This window comes from Cricetulus griseus (assembly GCF_003668045.3).
Source record: "Cricetulus griseus strain 17A/GY chromosome 1 unlocalized genomic scaffold, alternate assembly CriGri-PICRH-1.0 chr1_1, whole genome shotgun sequence".
NCBI classification, from domain to species: domain Eukaryota; kingdom Metazoa; phylum Chordata; class Mammalia; order Rodentia; family Cricetidae; genus Cricetulus; species Cricetulus griseus.
In genome coordinates, this window is record NW_023276807.1 from 54,248,742 (window position 1) to 54,261,724 (window position 12,983).

Below are 12,983 nucleotides of genomic sequence, written 5' to 3' on the forward strand. Positions count from 1 at the left end.
GCACCTTGATCATTGGCAAACTCAATTTGAAAAGCTCTCCAATCCAAATATTGTCCTGGTGATAAGCAAGCTCTTACCAAATTTGTCCAATCACTGGGTGTCATACAGTAGCGACCGAGCGCCTCTACCTGAGCAATTGTAAAAGCTGCCGTCACCCCATAGGTGCGTACCGATTCTGCCAGAGCTTTGACTATTTTAAAGTCAATTGGTTCATGATATCTCTGTAGGTTACCGTCTGTAAAAACTGGATAAGCCAGTGGTCGAGTAACCCGAAACTCAGTGCGAACCATACGCCACACTTCCGGACAGAAGGTGGAGCAACCAGGACCTCCTACTTCCTCTTTCGAGCAGTAGGGGGGAGGAGCGATAGGGCGGTGCCCTTGCTTTACAGTCACCATTTTAGGACGCTGTTTTTCTGATACTTTTAATGAATGTTTTTCCATGAGCTCAATAATCTCTTCCTCCTCTTCCTCCATGATGTCCTCATCCTCACATATATCCTCCTCTGATTCTGAATCCTCTCCTGGTTCTTTTAATTCCTTCCTCAACCTTCCTAGAGAAGGATAGACTCGCTTCTTATCCCTTTTCTGTTTCTCCTTTGTTCTCTCACTTTCTGACTGTTCTGACCTTTCTTCTTGGAGCATTTCAAGGGCAGCCTGTCCATTTGCTATAGCTTTCTTATTTCCCCCTTTGTCCTCTAGACAGCTGCGCACCAGGCGCCAAACCGGGCGAACACTCGGCTTCAACGCTCCTTGCTCCCAGGCAAAATCCAGGTCTTTCCCTAATTTATCCCAACTATCCACAGTGAGATTGCCCGAGGCTGCAAACCAGGGTGCAATGGTGTCGCATTCACTCAGGAACCTCTGTAATGTGGCTTTAGTTAACCTTAAATTGTTAGAATGAAGTAGCTCTTGAAGAGCCAGAAAAATTGGATGTGATTGTGACGATCCCATTGTGCTTTTGTCTTAGTTAGCGCGCTCCGAAGGTGTGCAAGTCGGATAACACCACCAGAAAACAAAAGCCCACACTGCGATATTAAAAAGCAACCAAATCACCACTATAATAGCGGGGTCCATTAACTTACTTTCACTCTGCAAATTAAAGCAGAAGCGAGGGTTTTTTACTTTCGGTTCGCTTTTGTCGCGAACAATGTTGCTCCTTTCCGGAGACTTTACTGCCTCTTCCCCGAGGGCTTTGGTACTCTTTTACTGAGACCTATCTCCTCTTTCCTGAGGACCTTGGTGCTCCTTTACCGGAGACCTATCTCCGCATTCACCGCGGACTTTACAGTTCCACTTACCTTGGGAACTTACCGGCGCCGCCCCGACTGTGAGAAGTTCTGAATTCCCCGTACGGGCCACCACTTGCGGCGTCCACCCTTGACCAGCAAGAAAGACGCCACACCGAGGAATCTTCTTCAAACACAGTTTAATCGGGAACCTCTTTGCTTTGTACAATGTATAATGGAGGCGGCGGCCCCGGGCCGAGGGAGACGGGGCTTGATATAGTCTACATCTACCAATCACCTAACCCTACGTGGCGCGCCAGGATAGGTTGTCTCCAAGCAGAATTAAGAGGATACATGACCTTTGCCTTATTTGGAGTTGTTTACCACAGAGAGCGCTTGCCGTCGGGCTGGCGGAAGGCGGAAACCGGCGCCATCTTTTGGGTGCGGTTTTCTGCAGCTCCCTACAAAAGCCTGTGCATGGAAAGAAGCCACATCCTACATTGAACATAAGGCTGATACAATGATTAGAATTGGAACAATGAGGAGAGGTTGGGATGTTTCAGGTCCAGAACAAAATTGCAAGTGATTTGGGGTGATGTTGGCCCCTTTCATAGTCGTTGTTTTCCTCTGTGTGTTACCTAACAACCTGTGAGCAGTCAGTAAATCATTTGGAATGTATGAACAGACCCTTAGCTTCCATCAATGCAAAGACTCAAAATAACATCAGATAACATGTGACAAGCTGTAGAGCGAAGTCCCCTCCTTTTCTGCAGACCACATATCTGATGTGCCCTGCAGTGTTTTTAAAGAGCGTGCTGCTTTCTAACGTTTCTCTGCTCTGTGATTATAAAGCATAATGAAATGTTACTTAGCTGAAATATGGGATGTGGCCAACCTGAATTTTGATCTTAGGCTTTTGTCACTCATGCTTAGCTTCACCACCTTCAGGGTGAGAACACTGTGCTTTTCAGCTATTATTGTAAATAGGAAGTTTAAAGGCTGATAAACAGTTTCATAGTACTAATCTACTCTGACATTTGTAAAACACCATAGACTATACAAAGGAGTCACCATATCTTTAGTACAAATGAAATAGAGACATGTAACATGCTGTCTCCAGAGAATACCAGATGAATATAAAAATTAATGAAGTATTGCAAAATACTTATGTAGATCAAAGTATTTAGAAAGAGTACTAGCATCATAGCCAGAGGAAGGTATTTAGAAAAATCACAGGACATTCTGTGCTGAATATGAAGTAATGACCATTATAATGAGGAAATTCAGAAACTAATCTGAAGGAAAGGGGAGGTGGAGATACTGGAAGGAGTGAAGGGAACTTCAGTTGGCATGTAATGTGTGAGAGAAGAATAAATAAACCATAAAGAGTTTAAAACAGTTTGGAAAATAATGGTAAGGACAACTCAATAAGATAAGAAAATGGTAAACCATTCATGTGCTTCAAACTGTAAATGTAAAATAACACAAAAAGATATAAAAACAAATATAGAATGAAGCTAATACAATGGTTCAAGTAAAAGTCAAAACTTTCCTACTGTGGAAAAAAATCATAACTTGAATTTTATGATAGAAAAAAAGTTCTATATTAATGATCACCTAGGCAAAGTAAGGATTTCAATTTAACTCCAAATTTCTCCATTTCAATTCCAATGTACAAAAAATAGCAAATAATGCACAAATCAATGATATTAGGTATTATTAACAGAATACTTCATATAATTCAAATGCCCTATATTCAGAAAATAACTATTAATAAAAATTTCTAACATAGCTCCTCTTGCAAAGTTTTGTTAAGAATTATATGCATATTGTAAAAAAAGCATGACAGAAAAGAAAAGACACTCATGGAAGGTGGCAGATCATCAGGGCAGTAACCCTAAGAACTAGAATTGGCTGCAAGGGGACCCATGCTACTAAAAGAGGTTAGATAAAAGAAAATCCCTTATCAGTGGAGAAGAAGTAGTAAACAAGAAAATTTTGGAGAACAAAGAGCACCAAAACACATCCCTTAATGATCCATATGTTGTTACACACACACACACACACACACACACACACACACACACACACACACAGGACAGAAAGGGAGGAGGGAGAGGACTATTGGTACCACTGAATGCATTCACTGAAGATAATGAAAGAGGAAAGCCAAACAGCAGGAACTAATAAAATCCTTCTCTAGATCACCATGATGAAAATGCTGACAACTCACCCTAAACTGATTTCAGAATCCCCAGGGAAGGGAATTTGGGCCTGTGTATCTCCTGTTCCTTTCCCTTTTGTGCAGTAATTACAGCATTCATTTCATTTACTGAAACACCATGATCTGCAGCTCCCCATATGATAATTTGGTGTTGCCTTCATTCATCTTACATACATGAATGACATTTTTGTGAAGACTAGTTTTGTGCTATCTCCCACCCATCTGGCTGTTCAAATGCCGACTTTTATGTCTGCACACATAGGTTGGCATTTATCATTGACACTCTTTGCTATATAACTTATCTTGTCTCAGTATAGAGTGTGGGGATTCCTTGAGGTTGACTTCCATGTTCCCTGGCATGGTCCCTTACTATTTGAGAATCCCCAACCTTTGAGTATCATAAATTCTTTCTAAACATTTTTTTTTCTTACTTGGCCCAAGACTTGAGATCAGATAAAGGCCCTCTGTTCCCCTTGCAGAATGGTCATTCTGTAAATCTCATTACTGCCTTCTTCCTTCTGTGTTGATATTTAAAACATATATATATATATTATATATATATATATATATATATATATCTGATGAGCATGGGCATAAAAATAGTACTTTCTAACTCCAAAGTGTTCTTTCATCATATGATGTCCTCTCAATGCAACAATTTTCTTTGCCTCACCACCTAGTCTTTCACCAGTAGATTGAATCGCCCCATTGTTCACATGCTTTAGTAGAGTTGGCCAATGGCCAACAAGTTGCTGTTGTAAGAATATTCTCTTTGACTTGGGCTTTGCTTTTCTGCAGAATATATTAAGTATTCTTTCAGAGCTTTTATCTAAGTAGACTTAGTACAAGTTGTTGGTGTCTGCTGTAGTCCCACAATTTTTACTAGGATGCTCCAAATCTCACAGTCCAAATACTAAATAATTCTTCCCCTTAGACTGTGAGAAGTGTCCTGAAGAGTGAGGATCCCTCTTCAATTCTAAAATGTGATACACCTGTTTATGTTTCTAAATTCACCGATTTTTCTGTATAGATGATCAACTACCTTGTGCCAAAACTTGATATCTACCAACTTTCATCAACATTAGCATGGCCTGTTCAATATTCCAAGATTTCTTTAGCAGCCCTCTCATGTTAAGGTGCGGTTTGTTGATTCAGTATAATGCTGGCTATTATCAGCTATAATGCCTCCTTACTTCATGGGTACAACATGAAGTCCAATTGAAATAGCATTATTTCTGTACATTTGGGTCATCTCTATTTATCACATCTGTTGATTCTTCGGGCTTGTCCATAAACACACTTCCTTAGATGTTAATATGAAACTGAAGGCAAACTGAAACTATATTAAAGGAAACTAAAGATATCATGATGAAAGTGGGGGTAAGTGGGTAATGGACTATATGCACAATTTCAGTGCGCCCCTGAAGTATATAAAAAACCATTTCCAATCAATGTCTGTGGCATATAAACAGCTCTTTCCATGACTCCAGCATCCCATGTCCCAAGGAGTTCTAGAGGATATACTTAAGAGAGAATGAAGAATTCAAACTCTGCTAGGAGAAGGCTGCCCCACACAATAGTCAGAGTTCCATAGTTTTCTGAGCCACAGGAAAGAAGTAAGAAGTGCTGATAGCTACAGTTGGAATAGATGCTATTACCTGGGGAGTCAAGACTCTCCCAAACTCTTCAGTCAGTGAGCACAGACTTGGGCCTAGTCCAAGAAAGCAGCTGTGCTGTTGAAAGAGTAAGTGCATATTGTTGTGAGGCTCTTAATTGGTAACACCAAAACATTAATGCAGATGAGAGTCCCACTGTCATTAGACTACAAAATATTTAATGGCCAATGGACATGACCTTGCATGAGGAAGGGGAATTCAGCTACTTGGCATTTCTCTCACTATAGATCATAGTGGATTAATTAAAATTGTGTAAGGATAATAAGATGCCCAAGGTAAACATAAAACAACATGGAATTGCACTGAAGAGCATTAAAATCACTATAGCTGAAAGCGTGCTACACTCTAAACTGATAGGGCTGGAAAGCAGCCATCATGAGCAATCCAACTCTGCCCAGGTTCTAAATAGCCCTCTCTTGTGAAGGACTACAACTTCCCAACCTGATAGTTTTGTACTACATGAAATGGCTTCAGAATTAATTTTTCCTCTGCAGTGTTCACTCACAAAAGCAAGTCACCAAGGAGTCTGTTTTCCAGTATGAAGAACCCTTTATGGCTTTCATTTAGCTAGGAAGGAGTAAGTTGTAACAACCACATCACGCCCTTGAAGACCCCTTCACTCATGGGTTTATTTGTTTTATTATTTGTCCTCGTGGTATTTTATATAGGAAGGAGAGGTGTAACATCAATGTAGAAATTTGATGAATGTGAAAGGTTAAAACTTGTAACAGAATTGTACTTTATGGGTCTTCCAACCAAGTAACTGTGATTTAGCTCAAGAAAGCTGTAGTTAAATTCAAATATAATAATTGGTAAAGAGTGAAATTAATACCTGATGTACATTTTAATATAGGCTTTATGAGATAACAAGATTGCAATGAGACTTAGTCCATTTAGAGTAAGCTAGAAATTAAGTTCAAATGTGCAGCAATTTAAGTCAATTTCCTTGGAGAGAGTAAAAGTATAATGTTATGACTCACAGCATTTCGTTAGGGGATTTATATTTGGTTGGCTTCCTGTTACACAAGATATGTAATATAGTGTTTGTGTATTGATTTGCTTCTTATGTATGCATGGGAAGATGGGCAAACTAGCTAATATGGAAAATGAGCTATTTATTTTATCAAGTCTTAATTCAACAGAAGCTTAAATAATTAACCTTTCCAAGATCCATATATCAGGTATCAGTAGAAACTCACAATTTAGTAAGGCAATATAAAACTATTCACATGTTTATATGTGTAAGCTCTTTAAGACATGGGTTCATGTAGCCCAGGCTGTCCTCAAACTAACCTTGTAATGAAAGATGACACTGAATTTGTGCTCCACCTGCTTGCACTGTCAGACTACAGGGATTAAAAGTATGCAACACTATACCAAGTTCATTAGGTACTGGAAATTAAACCCAGGGTCTCATGTATGCTTCACAAAAAGAACTACATGCCTAGCCCCCTTCCTGTAATTTTTACATTATATCTGTTTTATGATAAACTCAAAGATAAAATTAAATGTTGAGTTTTGTATGTGATAATTAAAAACACATTTTTCAAAAACAAGTATGTAGTATGTCTCAGTGATGAACAAGTGTTTCTACTTATTATACTTAAAAATAATGACAAATCTTAGAATCCAGGACCTTCTAGGAGCTTTTACTCCTAGTATTATCCTCCCACAAGGGATATAGTTTTACAAAACCAGAGGAATCACTCATGAGTACTCTCAAATACTTCTGAGATGAATACCTCCTTATTCTTATGCTCAGTATTCTACTCACATTTCATAAACATAAACCTAGACTTTAACATGTGAAGAGAGTCAATGAGTCCCTGTAAGGTTACTGGACATATAATACACAAGTGGAAAGAGCAGTTAAATAAAGCATATGCACCTCAGAATATTTACAGTTTTTTGTCCCCACCCCCAGTAAATTTACTATTTCCATAGAAAATGCCTGAGATATTTTAATATTTTCATTCTGTAAAGCTTTCTGGAGTTAGTCTACCATTTAGAAGAATAATCAAGTAAAATCATAAGGACCGATTTTATTGCAACAGGAGAAAAGAGTAGAGAACAAGATGGAGCCAAGATTTAAGGGAGTGTAGACGGGCGGGGTGGATGCACAGAGAGGTGTGAAAGAAAAATACATGACCCACTAGATCAATGTAAGCAATGATTTTAAAGCTTTTAGGAGAAGATAATGCAATCATTCAAGAGGCATTTTCAATACTTGATACATAAGATCTTCAACTGACCTTGTGTTTCTGGTGATATGCATCAAAACAGATTTCCTTCACCAAAGAATCCAAAATAAAATAGCGTGTGCTATTTTCTATATCTCAGGGAAAAGATCATGTGAGAGAGAATTTCTTTGACCTCAGAGGAGACAGGAATCCCTATTTTCCCTCCTCTGGTCAATTTGACCATGCAGAGATGAAGCAGGGTTGGAGCTCTGCAATTTCTATTCCTGTGTTCTATATAAACACTTCTGGTTGGGGTTATCTATATAATGTATGTTCCTTATTCAAGCATTTGTACACCAGACTTAAATTTGTCAGCACCTTCTATGTATGAAGGACACAATTCCTACTTTTTGGACTACTCTAGATAGGAAAAGTATTCAAAGCAATGGCAAAAAAATGTATTGAAGAGTTACTTGTGACCAAATACAGCATATAATGTAAAAAGACCTGATAAACATCACAAGGTATGGCATGAATTGTAGAGTACAATGAGTTTGCTGATAAACAAGGATAAGTGGAGTAAAGCTTCGCTATGAGCAGTCTAATAGGAGGAGCTTACAACTGACATTTCACAGCTGTGTCCAAAACATCAGCTTGTGTAGGGAGTGAAGGTGGGTAAGATAGAAGAACTGATGAGATCCTTTGGGTCCTATAAGAACAATGAACAGAACAGATGGGAGCAAGGATATGGATGTACAAAAATACCTCATTCAACTTGGAAGTTTGGATCCCTGTTTCCTTTGATATCTTTAAAAAGTGAAAATAAACAATTACGGAAGCTACAGAGAAAGAGTATCTATTTGTGTGAAAGTGACAATCCTTTTTGGAAGACTGGCAGTCCTAAAACCTGGGCTCTTCTGTGGAACACATGGATCTGGATCTTTTCCAACCACCCTTCACAGATGTAGAGCTTGAGCAAGGCACTTACCATGTCTGTGCTTTCCAGTGCTTGTCTCTACAAAGAGGAAAGCCATAACACCCTTCCTTAAAAGTGACTATGTCATGAGTGAGTATTAAAGGGGGAAACAGGAAAGTGCTAAGAACCACTGCTGGTACATCTGAATGCCAGTGAGAATGAGACACATTGACAACAACTAACCTCTCCTCTTTCCCCACGATGTTAGATTGTTTATCCAGTGGCCATGGAATTTCAGGAGGCTCAGCTAAACAGAGGTGTAATGACAAATCTTTCCAGCAAGCTGCCAGAGCCCCGCTACCATGTGGGTGCCTGAATTAACACACAGAGTATTATATTAATTTCAATGCTATTGGCCAATGACTAGGATTTTTTATCTGCTATCTCTGTCTTAAGTATCAACCATAACTATTAATCTATATATTTTATAAAGATTTATCTGATTGAAGATGCAAGTGGCATGCATCCCCTCTTGTTGGGCTCACATGGTGGCTCCCAGAGAAGAGATGAGGAAAAAGAGGAAGAGCACAATTTCCTGCTTGTCCCTTCTTATATTCTGAGTGTATCTGCTATGTCACTTCCTACCTGGATCACAAGACTTTTCTTTACTACATTTCCCAGAATCCTCCTCGACTCCTAGTCCCACCTATCTTGCTCCCCTATTCACCAACAGTGCTTTATTCAACAACCAATAAGGTAAACATATACAGAAGAATGCCCCCCATCATCTCCTCTTTTCTGTCTAAATAAGAAGGGTTTTGACATTACATAGTAAAATATATAACAAAACAGTTTATCAAGTAAGAACTATAGTTATGATATTTAGTCCATTAACATTTAGCAAGATTTAAAGAAAATATTTTATCATCTTATCTTTGTGAGTCTAAAGTCTTATCTGTAACTTATTTTTCATAATAACCAAAGAAAACTATAACCATAACTATCTGTCTTCAACCCCATCACAGACCACAGAAGGATAATATATAAACTCTAGAACTGACAGAGACATCTCACTGCCTGGACAGTCACCTGAAGTTCCTCTGTAATGTTGGGGCATCCATCTTCAGCCTATAGACCACAGTGTGTCTGGCAGACTTCTCAGTGAAGCAGGAACCCTTCACGACTATTCATCTTGTTTTGTAAGTCCAGCAGTCACTTTCTTGTGGTTTCTGCATGTCCAGTTTATACAGCAACAAACAGTCCAGGCAAGAACAGTTTCTTGCCCAAATGGCTAATCTTGCCATGTTGAAAGTAAACTCCATAATTAGTTTCTTTGATGCTTATCTTCCTCTCAGATGTAATTGGTATGCCAGGAACAGTTGTGTCTCACTGTCATGAAAAACCCTAAACCATTTAATTGCCATATATTCTGTGGGTCTTTGAAAGGTTTGAATAATATCCATCCCAAATACATCTCTGTATATCTAGAAAACTTAACTAACCTAATTATAAGTTCTGACTATTATAGCTGACTGTATAATCTGTATTTAGTTATGTATTACATTTTTAAAAGATCTGTATACACATAATACCTAACCAAGAGAAGAAATATACATATCACAAAACTGACCTTAAAGTTGTATCAATAAGTGAAAAAACATGCCAGTGTAAACCGATAATAGTTAAGTTCATTAAAAAACAGTCTGATTTTAAAAGTCCTGGAACCATTATATTTGAATTGTTCATTTAATCAATGAGGGACCTAGGATTCAATGCCCTAAGACAGTTGTAAGAGTGAGAGTAAGCACTGCCTTGAATTCCCAATTTCAACAATACAAGAAGACACAAAGAGATCAAAGCCTTGACCTCCAGGCACAGTGCCATTGCATCACCAAGGAAGTACAGTCTGTTGCGATTGACAGAAATATCCTAGGTTGTGCGGGGGCGAGGGGTGGGAGGGGGCGGACTTGGGGGGGGGACAAAGATTAAGAAGGAAAGGTAGGAGAACTGTTAAATTAAATCTGGCAATCAGTGGAAAGATCTTGGGAAGAACACACAAGAAATGAACACATAGCAGAATCTCTGTGTACAGCTACAGCCTTGGAAAGAGGCTGCAATTAAGTGCTTTTAACAAGGCTCCAGTAGTCTGGTACTAAGTGTGGAAATTCTAACTTAATGAAATGTCATGGGGACCCTGCTCCTAACAATCTATGCCCTGGATGCCAAATGGAGCTTCACCTGCTGGAGAAACAGTTACAGAGGAAAAAAGAACAAAAAGCCTGCCAGCTGTTAGGAAATGGAACAGAATGAGGCCCCAGGGCCCTTGGGGAGGTGGAAAATTAACACAGCCTCTGTATCTTGTTATGTTTTCCTTACCACTGTGATTTTTCTCTTCTGAATTTAAAATTGTACATTTCCCACTGGGTGAGAGTCTCTTAGAAAAATAGTACAGGACCTGATGACCGGACACTGCAGATTCGAAGGTCAGCTTGGGAATTAGATTGTATCGAGCTAAAGATGAGGTGCAGCTCAGGAGGAATTCTAATAACTGCTTTTATTATCTGCTTTGCTATTTTTGCTTAAATTCACAATTTATATTCCCAGGTGGTCCATTAACCTAGCTAGGCTTCTGTTCATTCATGGCTTTCCTTGAAGGAAACAGCTCTCTCTGTGCCTTATCTATAGCCATACTTATGATGTCCTGCAGACTCCTGAGCCCAGTATCTTGCTTTATTTTCTCCATGACATTTCTCAGCTCATAAAACATTATCTGTCTATTGATTATTTACTGATAACTTTGTCCTGCACACTCTTTGTTAGAAGTTCCATGTGAGGAGGAAACACATCCTTCTATTTTCAACACAGTTCTGCCCGCCCCTGAGTATAGCCTTGAGAATACACTCAGAAAGTTGGAAAGATGCTAAGAGTAAATTTTTCAATGTGGACATGTAAATGATTTTTGAGCTCTTCCCATAACACCCAGCTTTCTTCCCTGCTGTCTCTATCGAATTCCTCCTCTGTGCTCCTCATCAGTAACACCTGGGCCCCGCTGCTGATTCCTTTTGATAGTGACACCATTTTATGTCTATGTATACTGACATTTCTTTGCACGATCTTCACAAAGCCCATTGTTTACTTTGGTGTATCCATGTTTCTCTTGGGTGAATAGTCCTTATCATTTGGATAGAGCATGGTGTCATTGGAATCATGCAACAGGCACTATTCTCCATTCCCTACTGAGTCAGTGACAGAGAGATGGTGGACATAGAAAGAGGCCAGAGTGAGACACAGCCCGAAGGGCAAACCCCAAGGACTGTTAATCCTGAGATATGTGAGAAAAAAACTAGTTCCACAATTTTGAGCCAAATTTGAAGAAAGCTCTAGTTAAGTACCAGTCAGGATGATGGACTCTGGCCAGGTCCACTGCTGATTCCCATAAAATGGCCATAAATCGCATTTTGCAGGGGATTAAAAAGGCAAAACCATAGGTCCACTGTATTTCTCTTCAGATCCAATAATGGAATACAGTCTCTTTAGCTCCCCAGACTCATGCCCAGGTCAGGATAAAATACAGAGAATAAAACAAAACAAAACAAAAAGCCATGGATATTGCATAGAATTTATTTTATGGAAACAAGCCAATCACATGGTCTGTTAAGCTTATAGTAGAAAAAAAAATCTTGTCTAAGGAAGCAAAAACATGCGGCTCATTAATTTTGGAGACCCACAGCCTTCAGTAATCCAAGAAGTTATCTGTCCTTGGGCAAGTGGAGCTTACAGGTAAACTTTGGTTCCTACAGGACTGTATTAGTCAAGGTTCTTTAAACTCACAGAACTTATGGAATGAATGTATCTATATATGTAAAAAGGGATTGTATTGGAATGACTTTACAAGCTGCAATCCAATAATGACTAGCTATCATTGGAAAGTTCAAGAATCTAGTAGTTGCTCCATCCTACAAGGCTGGGTGTCTCAGGTGTGATCTTCTGTATATGCTGTAATACTAAGAAGTAGCCTCCAAATGCCAGGGAAGGAATGGATGTGCTAGCAAGGCTAGGGTATGCAGGCAAAGAGTAAAAGCTTCCTAGGCCCTCACTAAAATGAATTGACAGACTCTGAAGGTCCCTGGTGGTAGGCCTCACTATCCCTGGGAAGGAGCTGGGGGATGGGTTGGAGGTTTGATGGGGAACATAGGAGGATGGGAGGGCAAAGGAATGGGGGGGGATGAATATGTACATATGAATAGTAATTAAAGTATTTAAATTAAAAATGAAAACAACAAGGACAACAACAACAATTTTTTTTTTTAAAAAAAGCTTCCTTCTTCTGTTCTGTATAGTAGGTAATTACCAATACGGAGTCAGGTAGAAATATAAGGGTATTTAATAGGGAAAAGCCTTACTTACAGAGCGAACCAGCCAGCCGGTGGTAGTCTGTACAGCAAGAAGCAAAGAGAAACCGAAACCGAAAACGCAGTCCCCCTACTCACTCTGACCACGCCCTCACAAGCCCTCAGGTACTCCTGTAGCCAGCCCCTAAGAAGGCGTGGCTACAGCTTCCCCTACAATTCCCCTTTTAGTCTAAAAGAGGATTAAAACTTAACAGTATAAAGGTAAAATATAACTAAACCCTAAAGTCATAAACAATAGGAAGCTATTCCTAACTAGGTATATACACTATCCTAAGTGACAACAATGGGGAAAGGGGGCGTAGCATTCTCCAAGTTACTTCCTGCTGAAATGGGACGTTGATAGTCAT